This window comes from Neovison vison, chromosome 4, assembly GCF_020171115.1.
Source record: "Neovison vison isolate M4711 chromosome 4, ASM_NN_V1, whole genome shotgun sequence".
NCBI classification, from domain to species: domain Eukaryota; kingdom Metazoa; phylum Chordata; class Mammalia; order Carnivora; family Mustelidae; genus Neogale; species Neogale vison.
The window spans coordinates 122,953,289-122,973,037 of NC_058094.1; the positions used below are offsets into that span (position 1 = coordinate 122,953,289).

A 19,749-nucleotide genomic window follows, 5' to 3' on the forward strand; every position below is an offset into this window, starting at 1 on the left:
CCGAGAAAGAAACCGTGCTCTTGGACCTGTGCCAAACCCTCAGGGTAGTTGAACCCTGCATGGTCCCTTAGCAACCAGCACATTCTATGATCTCCCTGGTAACAAACCAGCATTGTGACCCATCTTCATGAGACTCCATGTCAACTCAAGGCCTCGATACAATGCCCCAGAGCCACCAGAATGAACCTTCCATGTTCCTCAGCTGCAATGGTCAATGGAGGGGTGTTTTGAGGCATCCATACGGGGTGTTCTGCTACCAAACTTTCCACATGGAGAAACCAAAGAAAACATACCAGACTCCCCCTGTCCAGTAGAAAGAAACTTGGCTATTTGGAGCATCTCACAAGCCCCAGCGTGGGAAATCTTCCATGGTTTCTTGACACCACACCTCCATTTGTGGTTGATCACAGACACAAACTCCAGAGTGAGCAAACATCTGACATCCGCCCTTACTCAGGTGCTGGATATTCGAAACAGCAGCTGCACACTGGAACTGCCTTTCGTTCACAATGAATTTAATCATAGCTTTGTATTACTATTCCATCCTCACCTACTGGTATGCAATATCTATTGAAAGGGAATTCTGGAGCCACAACGCAGTATTCTGCCTTCCACATAGAAGCAAGAAGGACCTGTTAAGTCTTCCCTCTTGCACATGAGGATCAATCTACTCGGCCCATGAGGCAACACCGATTAATAGTTTTCCATGGCCACTAGTGCTGTGTCTCATGCTGTATATGGTCCCAAGAGGACGAGGCCCATATACAGCATGAGAGATCAGCCATGGCCCTGGGCCATCATCTCTACCCATCCTTGGTATTCAGGCATCTGTCCCCAGAACTTTGCTGGAATCCCTGTTAATGCTGGAACCTGAATCACAGTAGAGAACACCTCTTTCCCCATGGCAGGATTCTGGCTGTTGAAATGGGTGTCCAACCCTCAAGGTGGGAGCCAGCTGCATAGACAAGGAGACCACGCCCACTCATGAGGGTCACCCTGGGCACAAGCAGGCTTTGTGACCCTCAGCCTAAGCATGATTTCAAACAAGCCCTCTCAGTTGCACCTCCAGGATCCTGCATGCAAGCCTGGTAAGCCACTAGGCCCAAATCCTAACCCTTGGTGGGATTTTCCAGGGGACCAGACCCAGAGCCCTTGTCTGGAATCTCTATTTTGGGGCACCCCTATCATGGAAAACAACACTCTTCCCTTCCCCGAGAAAGCCACCAACTATTGAAAGCCGCCAGGATCCTTAGAGAGGAAAAATATCCCATGGACCCATGAGACCACACCTGCATTCCGAGGCCATCCTGGACACACAAGCCAGAGAGAAAAGCCTGTGCTACCGCCTTTGAGTCACCTGATTAACAGTTCCTGACGAACTGCCCTCCATGTCTATACATTGGACCTGCGATCACCTTGCCACTAACCCTAATCCGAGTTTGTGTTTGCAGACTTCTCTCCAAAAACCATGGCTCACATGCCCTCCAGGTTGTGGTATCTAGAGCCACACCACGGGAGTGTACCTGTCTTCCCGAAGGATACTGTGCCTGTCACTATTGCACAAATCCTCTAGATTAGGAAAAACCTGCAAGGCCCCAGAGCCCACCCCAATACTGGAGTCCGCTCTGGACGCAAATGCGCAGTCTGACACACCCTATCACCTATATCCAGGCTGATAGCCAAGTCAATGGTCCTGAGACAGAAGATTGAACCTGACATGCCCCTAGGAACACTAGATTATATTTTCAGGTATCTGTACTCAGAGGGCTATTGTAAATATCAACTTATGATACAACATGATCCCTGAGCCACAAAACAGAACATCTCCTGACCCCAGAATGAAGCCTTGCTCTTGGACCTGTGTCAAACACTCTGGGTAGATGAATCCTGCAAGGCCTCCTGGAAACCAGAACATTCTATGATCTCCCTGACAACAAACCAGCATTGTGACCCATCTTCATGAGACTCCATGACAACTCAGGCCTTGGTACTTTGCCCCAGAGCCACCAGAACGAAACTTCCATGTTCCTCAGCTGCCATGGTCGATGTAGGTGTACTTTCCAGGCATCCAGCAGGAGTGCTCTGATACCAATTGTCCACATGGGGAACTCTGGAGAAAACAAACCAGACTCCCCTGAATGTTAAAAGGAAACCTTGCTGTATGGAGTATCTCACAAGCCTGAGAGTGGGTAATCTTCCATGGCCTCTTGCGGCCACCCATCCATTTGTTGGTTTTCATAGACACAAACTCCAGCATGAGCAATCAACTGACATTCACACTTACTCAAGTGCTGGATATTTGAATCAGCTGCTACACACTGGAATTGCCTTTTGCTTGGCACTGAATTTAAAAGTAGCTTGGGTTCACAATTCCGTCCTCACCCTACTGTTCAGTAAGCCCTCTTGATAGGGAATTCTGAACCACAACACAGCATTCTGCCTTCCCCATAGTAATAAATAGGGCCTGGTGAGTCTGCCCAGAAACCCTACATGAGGATAAATCTACTAGACCCTCGAGGGAACCCCGATTTTTAGGTTGCCCTGGCCACTATTGCTGTGTCTGACAGAACCTCATCTCCGACTTCGTGTCAGGACCCAGAGTTAGGGTCCCATGTCCACAATGTGAGACTGGCCGTGGCCCAGGGCTGTCATCTCTACCCATTCTTGGGTCACGCATCTGACCCCAGGCTTTTGCTGGAATCCCTGCCAATGGGGGAACCTGAAGCACAATAGAGAAATCCTCCTTCCCCATGGCAGGAATCCTGGCTGGTGGGATCGGTGTCCAAACCTCAGTGTGGTAGAGAGATGAATGGCCAAGGAGACCCCGCCCACTCATGAGGCCCACCCTGGACACAAGCAGGCATTGTGACCCCCAACCTGAGCATGCTTTCAAACAAACACTCTAAGTTGCATCTCCAGGATCCAGCATTGCAGGCCTGGTATGCTCCTAAGCCCAAATCCTAACACCTGGTGGGACTTTTCAGGTGCACAGAACCACAGGGCGTCTCTGGAAACCCTGTTTTGGGCATCCTTAAGATGGAAAATAGCACTCTTCCCTTCACCAAGAAAGCCACAATAGTATAGAAAGCCACAATAGTATAGGAAGCCACTAGGATACTTGAGAGGAAAAATCTCCCATGCATCCATGAGACCACACCTGCATTCTGTGGCCATACTGGACACACAAGCCAGAGAGAAAAGCCTGTGCTACCGCCTTTGAGTCACCTGATTAACAGTTCCTGACGAACTGCCCTCCATGTCTATACATTGTTCCTGCGATCATCACACTGTTAACTTTAACCCGAGTTTGTGTTTGCAGACTTCTCTCCCAAAACCATGGATCATATGTCCTCCAGGATGGGGGTCTCTGGAACCACACCATAGGACTGTGCCTGCCATCCCCAAGGAAAATGTGTCCATCACAGCTGCACAAACCCTTGAGATAAGGAGAAACCTGCAAGGCCCCTGAGTCGACCCCAATATTGTAGGCCGCTCTGGACACAAATGTCAAGTCTGAAACATCCTGATCACCTGAACCCGGGCAGACACCCAAGTCAATGGTCCTGAGTCGGAATAAGAACCTGACATGCCCCTATGACCTCATTGGAACCCTAGATTAGGTTTTTAGGCATCTGTCCTCAGAGTCCTGTTCTGGAGTACCAACTTATGATACAACATATGGTCCCTTAGCCCCATAAAAGAACATCTCCTGGTCCCAGATGGAAGCCATGCTCTTGGACCTGTGTCAAACCCTCAGGGTAGATGAATCCTACTCGACCCGTAGCCACCAGCAGATTCTAAGATCTCACAGGTAACAAGCCAGCATTGTGACCCATCATGAGATTCCATGTCACCTCAAGGCCTTGGTAGTTCGCCCCAGATCCTCCAGAACGAACCTGCCATGTTCCTCAGCTGCAATGGTCAATGGAGGTGTGCTTTCCAGGCATCCATGTGGGAGTGCTCTGCTACCCAATCTTTCCACATGGGGGACTCTTGAGCAAACAAACCAGACTGCCCCTGTCCGGTTGAAGGAAACCATGCTGTTTGGAGCATCTCACAATCCCAAGTGTGGGAAATCCTCCATGGCAGCTTGTCATCTCCCCTACATTTTTCAGTCATCATAGACACAAACCACCATGAGCAAACATCTGATGTCTGCCCTTACTCTGGAGCTGGATATTCAAATCAGCCGTTGCACACTGGAAATGCCATTTGCTTGCCACTGAATTTATCCATAGCTTGGGTTTACAATTCCATCCTCACCCTACTGGTCTGCAAGCCCTCATGATAGGGAATTCTGCAGCCACAATGCAGCATTCTGCCTTCCCCATAGAAAGAAGAAGAGCCTGGTGAGTTTGCCCAAAAAACCCACATGAGGATCTATCTACTCGGCCCTCAAGGGAACCCCGAATTATAGACAACCCTGGCCCCTAGTGCTGTGTCTGACAGAGTCTAAGCCCTGCCCTCGTGTCAGCCACCCAGAGATCGGGGCCCATATCCAGCATGTGAGACAGACCAAGGACCAGGCCCGTCATCTCTACCCATCCTTGGTACTCAGGAAACTGTCCCCAGACCTTTCTTGGAATCCCTACCAATGGGGGAACCTGAATCACAATAGAGAAATCCTCCTTCCCCATGGCAGGATTCCTGGAAGTTGGGAAGGGTGTCCAACATTCAGAGTGGTAGACTACTGCATGGCCATTGAGACCACGCCCACACTTGAGGGCCGCCCTGAACAAAATCTGGCATAGTGACCCTCACCTGAGCATGCTTTCAAACAAAGCTCTCAGTTGTACCTCCAGGACTGGCATTGGATGCCTGGTAAGCCCCTAGGCCCAAATAATAACCCTTGGTCGGATTTTCCAGGTGCCAAGACCCAGAGCCTGTCTCTGGAATCGCTGTTTTGGGGCACCCCTAAGATGGAAAACAGCACTCTTCCCTTTCCCGAAAAAGCCACAAAACTATGGGGAGCCACCTGGATCCATAGAGAGGAAAAGTCCCCCATGGACCGATGAGAACACACCTGCATTCCGAGGCCATCCTGGACACACAATCCAGAGAGAAAAGCCTGTTCTACTGCCTTCCAGTCACCCTAATTACAGTTCCAAACGAGCTGCCCTCCAGGTCTGTGCATTGGGCCTGAGATCACCTCACCACTCACTCTAATCCGAATTTGTGTTTGCAGCCTTCTCTAACAAAAATATGGCACACAAGGCCTCCAGGATGGGGTCTCTGGATCCACACCACAGGATTATCCCTGCCATAACCAAGGAAACTGCGAGTCACAGTTGCCCCAAAACTCTAGATTAGGAGAAACCTGCAAGGACCCTGAGCCCACCCCTTATTGCTGGCCACTCTGGACGCAAATGCGCAGTCTGAAACACCCTGATCACCTACATCCAGGGAGATAGCCCAGTCAAAGATCATGAGATAGAGGATTGAACCTGAAATGCCCCTAGGCCCTCAATGGAATCCCATTAGGTTTTCAGGTATCTGTCCTCAGGGACCTGTTCTGGAATACCAATTTATGACACATCATGTGGTCCCTGAGCCACATGACAGAACATCTCCTATCCCCAGGAGGATACCGTGATCTTCGACCTGTGCCAAAGCCTCAGGGTAGGAGAATCCTGCATGGCACCTTAGCAACCAGCACATTCTAAGATCTCCTTGGTAACAAACCAGCATTGTGGTCCATCTGCATGAGATTCCATGTCAACTCAAGGCCTTGGTACTTCGCCCCAGAGCCACCAGAATGAACCTGCATTGTTCCTCAGCTGCAATGGTCAATGGAGGTGTGCTTTCCCGCATCCATGCCAGAGAGCTCTTCTTCACAATCTTTCCACATGGGGGAACCTAGAGCAAACAAACCAGATTTCACCTGCCCAGTACAAGGAAATGTTACTTTTTGCAGCAGTTCTCAGGTCTCAGCATGTGAACTCCTCCATGGCCTCTTGACTCCACCCCTCTATTGGTTGGTTATCATACACATAAACTCTAGTGTGAGCAAACATGTGACTTCCACCCTTATTCAAGTGCTGGATGTATTGAATAAGTCGCTGCACATTGGAACTGCCTTCTGCTTGGCAATGAATTGAACCATAGCTTGTGTTTACAATTCCATCCTCAACCGACTGGTCCCCAAGCCCTCTTGATAGGGAAATCTGGAGCCACTACACAGCATTCTGCTTTCCCCATTGAATGAACAAATGCCTGGGAGTCTGGCCAGAAACCCCACATGAGGATCAATCTGCTTAGCCCTCGAGTCAATCCCTATTTATTCATCTGCAACTTGCCTTGTCCCAGTGTTACTTTGGGGGTTTGCCCTTGATGTGTGTGTAGAGCTAAATTAACCCTATGAGACGCTTCTCTCGTGTGCTCCCTGCGTGACCCTCACATCTCACAGCATCCCCCACCCCATGTGAGTGTCATGTCCCGCAGAGTGCCCCCATGTGTGACCGTCACGTTCGTGGATCACACCTGCCCGTGTGACTGTCACGTTTGGTAGATCGCCCCTGTGTGACTGTCACCATTGTGTGCAGGCCTGTGGCAGTCTTACTAGTGTACGGTTAGGGTTAGTGTTAGGTTTAGGGTTAGGGTTAGATTTTTAACAGTTTTATCTTTTCAAAGAACTGGTTTTGTCTTTGACTTTATTTGTTCATCTGATTTCTGTTTTATTGATTTCTGCTTTTATCTTTATTTCTTTCACCATTTGGGTTTAATTTTCTCTTCTTGTTGTCAGGGTGTCCGGGACCCCACAAGGCAGGCAGGACGGGATGGCGGCTGGCGATGAGCCAGTGTGGTCGGGCTTTAGAATGAACAAGCTTCATCCGAATGAGGAAGCAATCCTCATTGGACCAGGCGCCTGCATGCTCTCTGCGTGATCTCTGCATGCCCTATATGCTTTAGTGCAGTGTCCATGCGCCTAACTCATGTAACCTGTTGTGATTGGCTGACCATGATTATATAACTAGGAGGGGCCGGGAGGACCGGTGTGAGTGAGCAGCAGCCACAGCTGCAGCAGAAAGGCCGGCCGGCGGCCCGGGGCCTTGTGCCAGGAACCTCACGGGGCGGGCAGGCGCGGCACCCCCTGCCTGGCCGCCTGCACCTGCGGGGAAGGCAGCCCACATGCAACAGGACCAGCAGCATGACCAGCGGCTACAGCAGCCTGGAGAAAGAAAAGTGCGAGGAGCCACCGCCGCCAGCGCCGCCGTGCCGGAGCCGAGGGGACCCAGGCTGCCGCCCCACCATGCCTCCTGCTCGCCGCCGGCTCCGTGTCCTCGGAGAGCACCCCAGGGCAAGCCCCGTGCTGGCCAGCAGGGAAGAAGCATCCTCCGGAGTGTAAGAAGCTAGCATGCAAGAATAAAAGAGCTCTCTTTAACTACGTGTCGTGTCTCTCTGCAGGCGGAGTGAACGCGATAAGTGGTGCCGAAACCCGGGAACCTGAAACTACATTAAGGTAAGCAAATCGTAAGGTAAGCAAATAAATCTAAGAAAAGGCAGCCTTGACGTTCACGGTATTGCGACTATCCGAACACGCGAAACACAGTTCAGTAACTTTAAAACTAGGCACGCGAAAAGCGGCCATTAAAACTGAAACTAAACTAGTCACGCAAAAAGCGGCCACTAAAACAGAAGCGATACATAAGTGAAGAGAAATTATGGGCTCAGAGATATCCAGAGCCCGTATGGAAGGGCCCCTAAAGATTCTGTTAAAGGCTAAGGGGACGCCCCTAAAAACCTCCTCAGCAAGGAGATTTTTACAAACAGTAGAGGATATCGCCCCTTGGTTTTTAGATGAGAGACTATTAAATATCCCACAACGGGAACATTTGGGGGAAGACTTACAAAAGGCTAACAAAAAAACTCCTCTGCCTTCTGGTACCATGGCTATATGGACTCTAGTAAAAGGTTGTTTAACTTCACCCAAAGTACCCTTTGATCCTACTACTGCCACTAACAACTTTTCAAAAATCCTTTTACCTGGCCCCCTAGCTGGACAGGTTGCCAAAGCAAACTCACTCCACACTGTGTCTTCACAAATTGTGATTTCACCTTCTCCCCCAAAATTCCTAATTTCACTAATTCTTCTTTCTCTGGATATAACTTCTCCTTTGGGAACCCCACACAGGGTGTTCCCGCCAATCCTTTTGACTCCTGGTTGCTCTGCTCCAAGAAGGGTGCTTGCACTCAACTCAATGGTTTGGCGTTCCTAAACAGAGGCAGTTTAAAAAATTATAGTTATGTATATAACATGTATATAATACTAGTAACCCTTTTGAAACTGATGTAAATGTCAACTGCTCTAAGGGCCCGACCATTCCGTTTGCTCCAACCCTCTATGTGTTTGGGCTCCGTTTGTCTTCATTTTATCCAATTATTCTCATGTCAGTAATAATAGCTTGGATTGTACCCAGAATAATGATTCTTGTGTTATATCTAGTTGCTGGGACGGTTCCGTATATGATTTGGCCATACTTGCTCGTATTCCAACCTATATCCCTTTTCCAGTAAAAGTACAGAACAAGGACTTAACAGTAATGCTACGAGTAAAAAGAGACTTTGGAATTACTGCTGCTGTCATTACGGCAATAGCTGTAATGGCCACCTCAGCAGCAGCTGCCGGAACAGCTCTGGCACTGTCTGTGCCCACTGCTTAAGTGCTCAACAATCTTACCAGCTCCACGGCAGCAGCCCTCTCTACACAAAGTGCCATTAATGAACACCTCCATAGGGGCATCATGCTACTGAACCAAAGGGTGGACCTCCTAAAAGAACGAATGAACATCATTTCAGAGGTCCTGACTTCTACATATGTGACCTCTATGACAGGACTTTGTATCACCAGCACACAATATACCAACCTATCTCGGGCAGCCAATATTTCCAAACATCTAGGAACTTTGCTCAACGGTACATGGACCTTTGAGTTTGATAACCTTACTCAAACCTTACGGCAGGAGATATCCTCCCTCAATGACTCGAGGGTTGATATAGCCAAAGCCATGGACTTCATATCATGGGTGAACAATGGGTGGGCGTTGGGGCCTTGTTTATATTATTTGGCCTGGGTTTTCTCCTCTTAATCTATTTCCTTATGTGCATACGAGTGTCGGCACAGTGAGACCGCCTAATATCCCAACAAGCCATGGTTGCCTTAGAAACAGGCGGCTCCCCTCAAGTCTGGCTTAGTATGCTAGACCGGTAGTCAAAGACGGATAATGTAGGAGGTGGCCACATACCAACCTAAGACAGAAGCTGTAGCATGCTCTACAGTCTTTGAGGACGGGTAAGGATACGAGCCAACCCCTCAACCTAAGACAGGCATGGTCTCTTTCCAGCTCTTTAAACAAAAATAAAAAGGGGGAGCTGTCGGGGTGTCCGGGACCCCACAGGCAGGCCGGACGGGATGGCGGCTGGCGATGAGCCAATGCAGTCGGGCTTTAGAATGAACAAGCTTCATCCGAATGAGGAAGCAATCCTCATTGGACCTGGCGCCTGCATGCTCTCTGCGTGATCTCTGCATGCCCTATATGCTTTAGTGCAGTGTCCATGCGCCTAACTCATGTAACCTGTTGTGATTGGCTGACCATGATTATATAACTGGGAGGGGCCGGGAGGACCGGTGTGAGTGAGCAGCGGCCGCAGCTGCAGCAGGGCGGCCGGCCGGTGGCTCGGGGCCTCGTGCTGGGAACCTCACGGGCGGGCAGGCTTGGCACCCCCTGCCTGGCCGCCTGCGCCTGGGGGAAAGGCAGCCCACATGCGACAGGACCAGCAGCATGAGCAGTGGCTACAGCAGCCTGGAGAAAGAAAAGCGCGAGGAGCCGCCGCCGCCAGCGCTGCCATGCCAGAGCTGAGGGGACCCAGGCCGCCACCCCGCCGTGCCTCCTGCTCACCGCCGGCTCCGTGTCCTCGGAGAGCACCCCAGGGCAAGCCCTGCGCCGGCTAGCAGGGAAGAAGCATCTTCCGGAGTGTAAGAAGCTAGCATGCAAGAATAAAAGTGCTCTCCTTAACTACGTGCCGTGTCTCTCTGCGAGCGGAGTGAACGCGATATCTTGTAGCATCTTTGATGGAAATTTGCAACACTGACTTGAACATTTCTTCTCTAGTACATGTGTTCAAAGGTATGACTTTTCCTCTTGCCCTCAGTTTTCTTGCCTTACACACTTAACTATGTTGTATTTTTATTTTTGATCGGTTAAAATAATTGGTAATATGTCACAGTGGAAATCAGATAGTTTCTGGGCTATTCAGAAGTGCTATTTCAGGAGATTTAGGGATTTTTATTTATCTCTTTGTTATTTAATTTTGGTTTGCTTATGTTTGGTCAGAAAATATGCTCTGTACAATTTCAGTCTTTGGAAATTTATTCAGGCGTGCTTTGTGGCCTAGTCAGGTGGGCTGTTGTGAGTGCCCCACACGCACCCACAAAGAATCTGTTTTCTGCCGTTGGTGGTTTTCTATAAATGTCATTAATGTCAAATGTGTTACTAGTATTGTTCAAACATTTGTGTCCTTTCTGCTTTATTGCCCACTTGTTGTGTAATTATCGAGCGGGATGAGCTTCAGAAATTCCCGCTATGGCTGTGCCGGGTCACTCATGAGTTACGTGTCTGACTCACAGTTTTGGCTCTGGTCATGATCTCAGGGTCGTAGGGTCACGTGCCCCCCTCCCCTTCTAGGTTCTGTTTCTCTCCCTCTGCCGCTCCCTGCACTTGCTTAGACACCTGCTCTCTCTCTCTCTAAAATAAATAAATACAATTTTAAAGAAATCTCCACTATGATTGTGGGTTTGTCTTTTTTTTTTTTAACTTCCTTTTGCATCTGTCACTTTTTGCTTCACGTATTTTGAATCTGTTATTTGACATATACATTCAGGATAGTTTTTACTTTCTAAACTAATTGACTTTTTTATTTTTATGAAATCTCTTTTTACCTAGTACTTTTTTGGTCTTATATCTAGTTTATCTTATATTAATATTGGTGTACCAGCTTGCATGGTGCACATACACCTATATTTTGAATCAAAAACCTTATATTTAAAATGTTTCTGTTGTAAAATGCTGTAGAAATGTCCGTTTCTTTCCTGTCGGTAATCTCTGCCCTTTAATTAGAGTATTTAGTCCGTTAACATTGAACATGTTGACTGATGTGGTTGAGTTGGCCATCTTGCTGTTTTCCCTTACTTTTTGGTACCTTTCTCCTGTGTTACCTCTGTTTGGATTAAATAATTATTGCTAATAATGCCACATTGTCTCCTCTGTTGGTTTTGCACCTGTATCTTTTACTAATATTTTAGTGGTTACCAAGAAACTGTGATGCACATCTTTAACCCACCCCAGTGCTGTTTGTGTCTGACCGCTTCACAGCATAAGACACCTCCACATTAGCTCTACTTACTTGCCCCTAGTTTTGTGCTGTTTGTGCTCTTGTAACATCTGTCATAAACCCCACAATAAATAATTAGTGTCTCCTTATACTATTAAAAGTCTTTCTTACGGAGTATAAGAAATAGTCTGGTTTCCCCACATATTTGCTTTTTTTGGCATCTCTACACCTGTCGCTCCGGCAAAAATTAAAGACCATGATGGTGCCCATTGCCGTGAGTAGTCGCTGGAGGGTGCTGTCCGCTTCGCTGGAGAAGTGTGGGCGCCGCACCCTGTATGGAAGAGTCTTGCAAATGTGTGAATAAAAAGCTTGTGGTCCATCCTTGGTCATCTGTCTTCTAGAAATAAAATGTCACACGAGAGTAAATGTGTATGAATGTTGTGGCCACACCGTGGTAGAGAGCTGGACACCAGGAGAACGTCCATTAGTCAAGGATGACTGAGGAATCAGGAATAATTCTTATTGCAGAATATTGTACAGTTGTTGAAATTTGTAAGTTAGGATTCTAAGAATTGGGAAGTTTCTCACAAGGTATTATGTTAGTTAGAAAGGCAAAAAAAGTGTTACATCCTTCTCAAATAACTTTGTCAAAAGAACAACTGTGCGTGTGTATGAGTGTGTGCATGCGTGTAAATACACGGAATCTTAATCTGCCATTTCCCTCTCTGAAGTTTATCTTGAGAAAATTATCATGACAGACAAAATGATATTTTTTAGAAAGTTCGACTTAGGGACGCCTGGGTGTCTCAGTGGTTTAAGCCTCTGTCTTTGGCTCAGGTCATGATCTCAGGGTCCTGGGATCGAGTCCCGCATTGGGATCTCTGCTCAGTGGGGAGGCTGCTTCCCTCTCTCTCTCTGCCTGCCTCTCTGCCTACTTGTGATCTCCCTCTGTCAAATAAGTAAATAAAAATCTTTAAAAAAAAAAGTTCATCCTAACATAATTTGTAAAAGTATAAACTGGAAATAGTTTAAGGGTACCAAACTAGGAAATCAGTTAAATTAGTTATGATAATTCACAGAATATTATCAAATGTTAGGAAGAGGTATTTAGAAATAATTTAACAAGGAGGAAAAATGTTAGGAATATAATAAGTGAGTGTTACACCCAACTAATGAATCATTGGATGCTACATAGAAAACTAACGATGTACAGCATGTTGGCAAATAGAACTTAATAAAAAAATAATTTAATAAGTGGGACACATATCACAAGGCAGAATTTCATGATCCCAGTAAACACTCTGTATGCACATGCTACGTGTACACTTAAAAGGGGGCCTGGGGGTGCCTTGGTGGCTCAGTCAGTTGAACGTCCAACTCTTGGTTTTGGCTCAGGTGATGACCTCAGGGTCATGAAGTCGAGCCCTCTGTCAGGCTTGTGCTCAGCAGGGAATTGGCTTGAAATTCTCTCGCTCCCTCTCTGGCCACTCTCCCACCCAGGAGTGCTCTTTCTCACTCTCAAAGTAAATAAATCTTAAAAATAAAGCCCGAGGGATGCCTGGGTGACTCCATTAAGTGTTTGCTTTCGGCTCAGGTCATGATTCCAGGTTGCTGGGACTGAGTCCTGTTTTGGGCTCCTTGCTCGATGGGGAGGCTGCTTCCTCTCTGTATGCTCTGCCTGCCCCTCCTCCTGCTTGTACTCTCTCTCTCTCTGACAGTAAATAAAGAAAATCTTGGGGAAAAAAAAAGCCTGAAAAAATATAAATGTTAACTTGTTAAGCATCATTATTTCTGACCAGTGGGTGAGAATAAAGATGGTTTTAATTTTCCTCTGTGTACACTTGTGCTTCACATATTTTCCAAAGAACATGAATTATGTATATGTTTAGTTAACTTCTTTAAAAATGCACATATTGGGATGGAGTTGCTGCATTGAACTGGAACATGGGCTTAGAGGTTCTGCCACCTCCAGTGGACTTCTTCCAGACAAGCCTCTTCTGACAGAAAGTAGAGACTGGGCAGTGTGTGGCCTCAGGCTCCCCTTTTGGGTCCTGAGCAGTCTATATGAGCAGACTTGCTGTCCAAGTCAGACCATGAGGGTTGGGCCTGGCCCCTGGCACCTTCTGGAAGTCTGCCCAGTTCTGTCCTCCAGTCTGTAGAGGTCCAGAGAGCATGAGGCCTAGAAGCAGGTCTTCTTTCTCTTGGGGCCAGTCACCACTTTCAGAAGGAGTTGCTGGTGATCATTATCAGTCACCAAGTAGACACTAAAAGTGCCTTTTTCTTACTTATTTGATGTACTTCTTAGGATGCAAGTAATTTTGTACTAGAGACGAAAAGGAGAAGTGGAGTAAGGGTGAGATCCCTTGATCCTGCTGGTGAAGATGACCCAAATTTTGTGATTAACCATGGTCATGGGGCTCTTCATTTGAAACCTTCCTGATAACCAAAGGTTACAGGTTGTTAGGATGGACACGGAGAGAAGCCCCACAGTCATCCTCTGTTCTTTCCTTGGTTTTGAGCGGAAGGGAGAAGTGTGGTGGAGTGTGGTGAGCAACTCCAGGAGGGTGTGCAGCCAGAAGAGTTCATGGCCATTGCAGACTATTCTGCGATGACCAGACGCAGGTAACCCTACACACTTGCTTATAGGCAGGGGCCTCGGACCCTGGGTTCATGTTTTATGGATTTGGCTAAATGGCATGCTAGATGACAGAATCAGATAAGAATTTTTAATAAGTCATACCAAAGTTAAGTAAAGAAGTATTCAGATGTTTAGAGCCAATTGAGACCTGTGAGTGATCCTTCTTTTCCCAGACTAACAGATTCTGATGCCAAGCCTTAGGTGAAAGATATCTGGGTGAGGAATGGGGGAAGGAAGCACCTGTTGCAGTTTCTTTTTAGAAACCTTGATTTAGAACCTATTCTAGTTAATAAACATTAAGGCTATAAAATAAAAATACCGACTTGAAGATGGTGGCTCAGATGGTTAAGCATCTGCCTCTTGATTTCAGCACAGGTCATGATCTCAGGGTTGTGAGGTCAAGTTCAGCACTGGGCTCCATGCTCAGTGCTCAGTGGGGAGTCTGCTGTAGGTCCTCTCTCCCACTCCCTCTGGCCTTTCTCCCACTCCCACTCTCTCTCTCTCTCAAATAAATAAAACTTTAAAAAAGATACTCACTTGAATGTAGTTTTTTCTACTCCAGTAAGTGAATCAGCTGCCACATAGCTGAGTTATAGCAAAGAGGCGATAGAGAAATTCTGTCTTAAGTTGATCAAAAATTTTAATCTTTCCTTTAAAAAATATCAGTTATGCTGTGCTTTCTTTCATGTAGATGTTCCACAAAAGTCTCTCAATGTTGGTATCATTTTCAGAAATTGTGAGTTTGTGTAATTACCCATTGAGTCTTTTAAAATAGCTGATTTGGGCCCCAATGATGGGGGGCTTGTCACTGAGCCACTATTGAAATACCAACTACAGGTTTTTCTTGAATTTTGACTTCTTTATATGTTTTTATCCAGCTCAGCTTTTTGAGAGGAGAAAAAATTCTCATCCTGAGGCAGACAACTGCTGATTGGTGGTGGGGCAAGCACAGGGGCTGCTGTGGGTATGTACTTGCAAACCACCTCAGGAAGCACCTGGAGGATTGTGACCCTGAGGACACGTGGCAGGACGAGGAGTACTTTGGCAGCTATGGAACCCTGGCACGGCTGGGGCTATGGAGGTGGTGGTTTCCTGCCTCAGCTTTCAAGTTAGCTTCAGCTGGGCTGCTCCTCTTCATGGCTTAGCACAGGGTGCACAGAAGTTTTCTTTGGCTCAGCAGGGCGTGTGGCTCCTCGGCTCTGCCATCGTGGTGGTGAGTGGCTGTAAGACCATGAGGAAATGAGCAAATCCTTACCCTAACCAATTAAAAAATGTGAAAGCCATTCTTAGCTGGCAGACCCTACAAAAGCATGTGGTGGGCTGGAGTGTCCCATGGTGGTTTAGAGATGTTATCTGAACAATGAGATGGTGAAATTTTCTCAATATTTAAAATAAAGTAACACATTTTATTTTAAAAATAAAATACAAAAATGTTACATAAACCAATAATAATAACTCTAAATAAATAAATAGCTTATTAGTTTTTTTAAAGTTTTTCCCCAGTTAGGACAAAGACCCATAACTGTATGGTCTAGGTAGACCTTGTTTACATCTTAAAGCTAGACAAAAACTGATGCGTGCTGAATCACAGACAGGATGTTGGGTGAAAGAAGCAAGACATGAAAGAATAACTTTTGATTCAGTTATGTAAAGTTAAAAAGCAGTGTTGGAAGATGTTTATGAAGGGAAGCGACCAGGAAGCTGGTTCTCTGGGAGTCAGGATGGTGGTTCCTGTTGCCAGGGCGTCTGGTGGCAGCAGCCTTAAAATAACGGCCGTACCAACAAAGTGGGCTTCTTCGGGAGAAGTGAGGGAACCGCAGGGCAGGACAAGCGCCCCGTGGGGAACTGCAGGCCGGTCTGGAGAACCAAGGCCAGGAAGCTTTTCGTTAGGAAGGGGGAGTGGGTGGGGCTGTGTGGAAGAAATGCCCTCTGAAGGGCGGCGGCAGCTTTTCATTGGCCAAACGCGGCAGTTTCTCATTGGCTGGACTGTTGCTAGGCCAAGAGAAGATCTTCCTCCTGCGGGGGTAGTAACCCTGCTTTCTTTCACAGTCCGCCATGGTGGACTGGTAGTGGGTAGCACTGAGCCAGCCCAGCCCTTGTGGCATCCCTCTCCGCGCTCGGTGAGGTTGGCTTTCCTGGCTGCAGGGCCGGGCTGGGAAGGTGTGGGGAGCCGGCAGGCATCTGCTGTCATTGCACGAGTGTTTGCTGTGTAACCCACAAGCTGCAGGGCCCTTTCTCATGTACGTTTTTGGTAGGTGTGTCCCATTTCATGGTTCAACGTGTTACAGTAAAGGAAAACCCCTTGATGTATGTATATGATTAGAGCTTTCAGACTTATTTTTCGGAAAGATTTTATTTACTTTCTGATTTGTCAGGAAGAGACAGCGGGCACAAGCAGGGGGAGCGGCGGGCAGAGGAAGAAGCAGACTCCCGCGGGGCAGGGAGCCCGATGTGGGACTCGATCCCAGGACCCTGGGATCATGATCCAAGCTGAAGTCAGATGCCTAACTGAGGCACTCAGGCATCTGTAGAGCTTTCAGACTATCAAGAGTATCTTATTGATTTTAAAAGGGCCCTATTGGTGGTTTGCTTGATTAACAGCTTTGCCCCACAACAAGCAGTGCTCTAATGGGTTTTCTCTTATAGAAATCTTGCTAAACTTCTGCTAGAATTTCTCTTGGGTAAATTTGTAGGGTGTATGTGTTTTTTCACTTTGGCGGGTTTTGCCAGTTTCCCCTCCAGAAAGATTGGCAATTGTATACCACCAGTGTACATGAATCCTCATTTCCCAACCGCACATTGCTAAAGTAAATACAGATCTCTCATCTTAAAGGTGAAACATGGTATTTCTTGATTTTGATTTCCATTTTTAAAGTCAGATTGGTCATCTTCTATATTTTGTTGGCCTTTTCTATTTCTTCTTTTTTTTGGTAAACTTTCATATAATTTGCTCATTTTTCTTTTTATTTTTGTCAGGTTATATGTACACATTAGCAACCTAGTTCTGACTTTCTGTCAAGGTGGACTATTCAGGTGGGATGGCTGAATATTGATTGTGTCTCCTCTGACCCTCAGTCTTTTGTTTCTCAGTGCTGAGTGTCTTTGTGACACTCATGGGCTCATGAAGGCCCTGTGCAGACTTCCTATCTGTGCTGACGAGGTCCGGGTAGCTTCAGTGTCTGCCTTGCAGCCAAACTATATCTACACTGGGTGTTCTGCAGCTCGAGACCTGAAAAGTTGGGCGTGGGGGTCAGTGTTGTGGGTGCAGCCATTCTGGGCTCTGACTTCCACCCATGGTTTCATGAACCATTTGGAGGACCCTTTCTTTTTTTCTCTGGGGATTGGCGTGATTCCCATGGGGTTTTATGTTATCTTGGGTTTCATGTGTTTTCCTCCCTCTGGACATGGCTGGAGACCTTGAGCTCACCCTTGTGGGTTCGTCAGCTCCCTCCAGAGCTGTAGTTTCATGAGGGGCCAGTGTGCCTTCTCTGGCATCTCTCTTGGTGGATACTTGGCCAAGTGGTAACTGGTGGGGAATTTGGTGGTTCCTCCTGTCTCCAGTGGGAACAGTGGTCAGGAGGGCAGTGTCTGCTCCACTTCCTGAGTGGTCTACCCGCCTGTGTGCTCATCCGGCTCTTGGGGAGGTATAGGGTGAAGCCGTAGGTAGCATCACACTGAACTGAAAGGATTCCAGAAAATTCCATTTCATTTCTTCACTGTTGTGTTTTTATATGCCAGCATATTTAGGTCTTCGGGATTTGTGTTTTTTTTTTCTTTGTTGCTTGTATTTTTAGGCATGTGTGGTGGGCTCAAGGGGCTTATTAGCTCAGACTCTGATCTTCCTTCTTAAACCAGAGCTCAGCACAGTTCATATTACAGGCAGTGATTCCTAATGTGTATTTCCTCTAGAAACTTCACTTGGAAATGTTGGCAGACCAGCCGCGGACAACTAAATACCACAATTTATCATGCAAAATAAAGAATCCCTGAACGATAAAGTGATTCTGGATGTCGGCTGCAGAATGGGGATCATCAGCCTCTTTTGTGCCCACTGTGTGCAGCCTAAAGCCGTGAGTAAGAAACAGCTCTCCTTCAGTAGCTTCAAGCTGAGTTTGGGGATGTGCCATTCGCATGCAAAGGCATCATGTTGTGGAAATGGGCAATGTGTTCTTGTGGGCTGAGCCTGTCGGCAGTCATGACCTCGGCCTGCTGAGTCACCAACAGCACCGAGTAGAGTAGAATAGAGCAGAGAATATCGGAGTTGCGTGCGGTCAGATGTTTTTTGTAACATGCTTATCAGCTAGAGGAACACGTGTCTGTGTGCTGGGGCTGGGCCGCTTGTGTAGGTCACAAGCGTTATCCCTGTCCATGTGTTGTCCATGTGTTGTCCATGTGTTATCCATGTGTTATCCCTGCACCAAGCAAGGACCACCTGGCAGGGATAGGACAGACCTCTCTCCATGATGCATGCTGGGGTCCTTTCTCCTCTTCCCTGCAGAGCATGTGTGAGGCTCCAAAGTTAAAGCCTCTGAAATGCCCCTGACACAGGTGGGTGAAATTCTAGTTTATACGGGAAACTGCAGGACAGTGATCACTGGAATTAAGATTCTATCGGAACAAAGACGTAACACTCAGGACCTTCCAGTGACAACCTGGGCTTGAAGCTGTCTCAGCCGCGCGTACCCTTAAAGTCCAACCGTTCTCAGGGTGGAGTGGGAAACTCTGGAGTATGTGGCTGTGTGTATGGGAGCTGGGTCACAGTGTCTGGCCCACAGGGCCTCTGCGATGGGTACCCGGTGTGCATGCAGACTCTTCTGTCCTCCGGCAGTCCCCATCTGTCTTAGGCAGAAGATGGAGTTAAGATGGGAGGTAGCTCCCTTGTCAGGACTCGTCTGTTGGAGATCTGTCCCTGCTATCCAGCACACCTCTTTCCTTCTGTTGCTGTTTTCTTTGAGGCTGCCTCTGGCTTGGCTGGAGCCTTGGGCCCAGGGAGAGTGGATGCCAGCCTGCTCTGTTGGTGGGACTCTTGCTGATGGTCCTTCTGTGACATGCAGATGTATGCAGTGGAGGCCAGTGAGATGGCCCAGCACACAGGGCAGCTGGCCATGCAGAATAGCTTTGCCGACATCATCACTGTGTTCAAGCAGAAGGTGGAGGATGTGGTGCTGCCAGAGACGGTGGACGTGCTGCTGTCCGAGTGGATGGGGACCTGCCTGCTAGTAAGGGGCACCGGGCCACGGGAGATGGTCGTGGATGGCCGCTGGGTCATGCAGGATGGCCGTGGATGGGCGCTGGGCCATGTGGGATGGCCGTGGATTGTGCCAGGGAAGTGCAGATTCCATGGAGGGGTGTGGACTGGATCTGGAGGTGCTGTTGTGAGCAGAACATCTTGGGGAGAGCCATGGCTGTCGTGCTGAATGAAGCCACCTGGTGGTTGTCAGGGTACTATCTTCTGTTTTGTGCCGGATGGCCATGAGCCACGACGCCCTGCCATCCATGATGTGGACGGACCTTGAAGGAATTATGCTAAGTGAAGTAAGTCAGACAGAGACATATTTTATGGTCTCATTTATACGTGGAATCTAAAACCAGCAGCACAAAACTCGCCCACCAGACTCCTAGAAAAAGAGATCAAATTTGTGGTTAGTGGAGGGAGGGAGGTTGAGGGGAGAAAGAATTGGAGGGCTGTGGTTGAAAGGTACAGACTTTCAGGTACCACACAGGTGAGCACTGAGGCCATCACATACAGTGTGGCAACCCCAGTGACACTGCTGTGAGATGCA

The 19,749-nt window shown here is 47.7% G+C and overlaps 1 pseudogene; it reads left to right on the plus strand.

The window, feature by feature from the left end:
- The first annotated feature begins 7,147 nt into the window (after positions 1–7,147).
- Positions 7,148–19,749, plus strand: part of LOC122905371 — a 34,915-nt pseudogene continuing 22,313 nt past the window's right edge.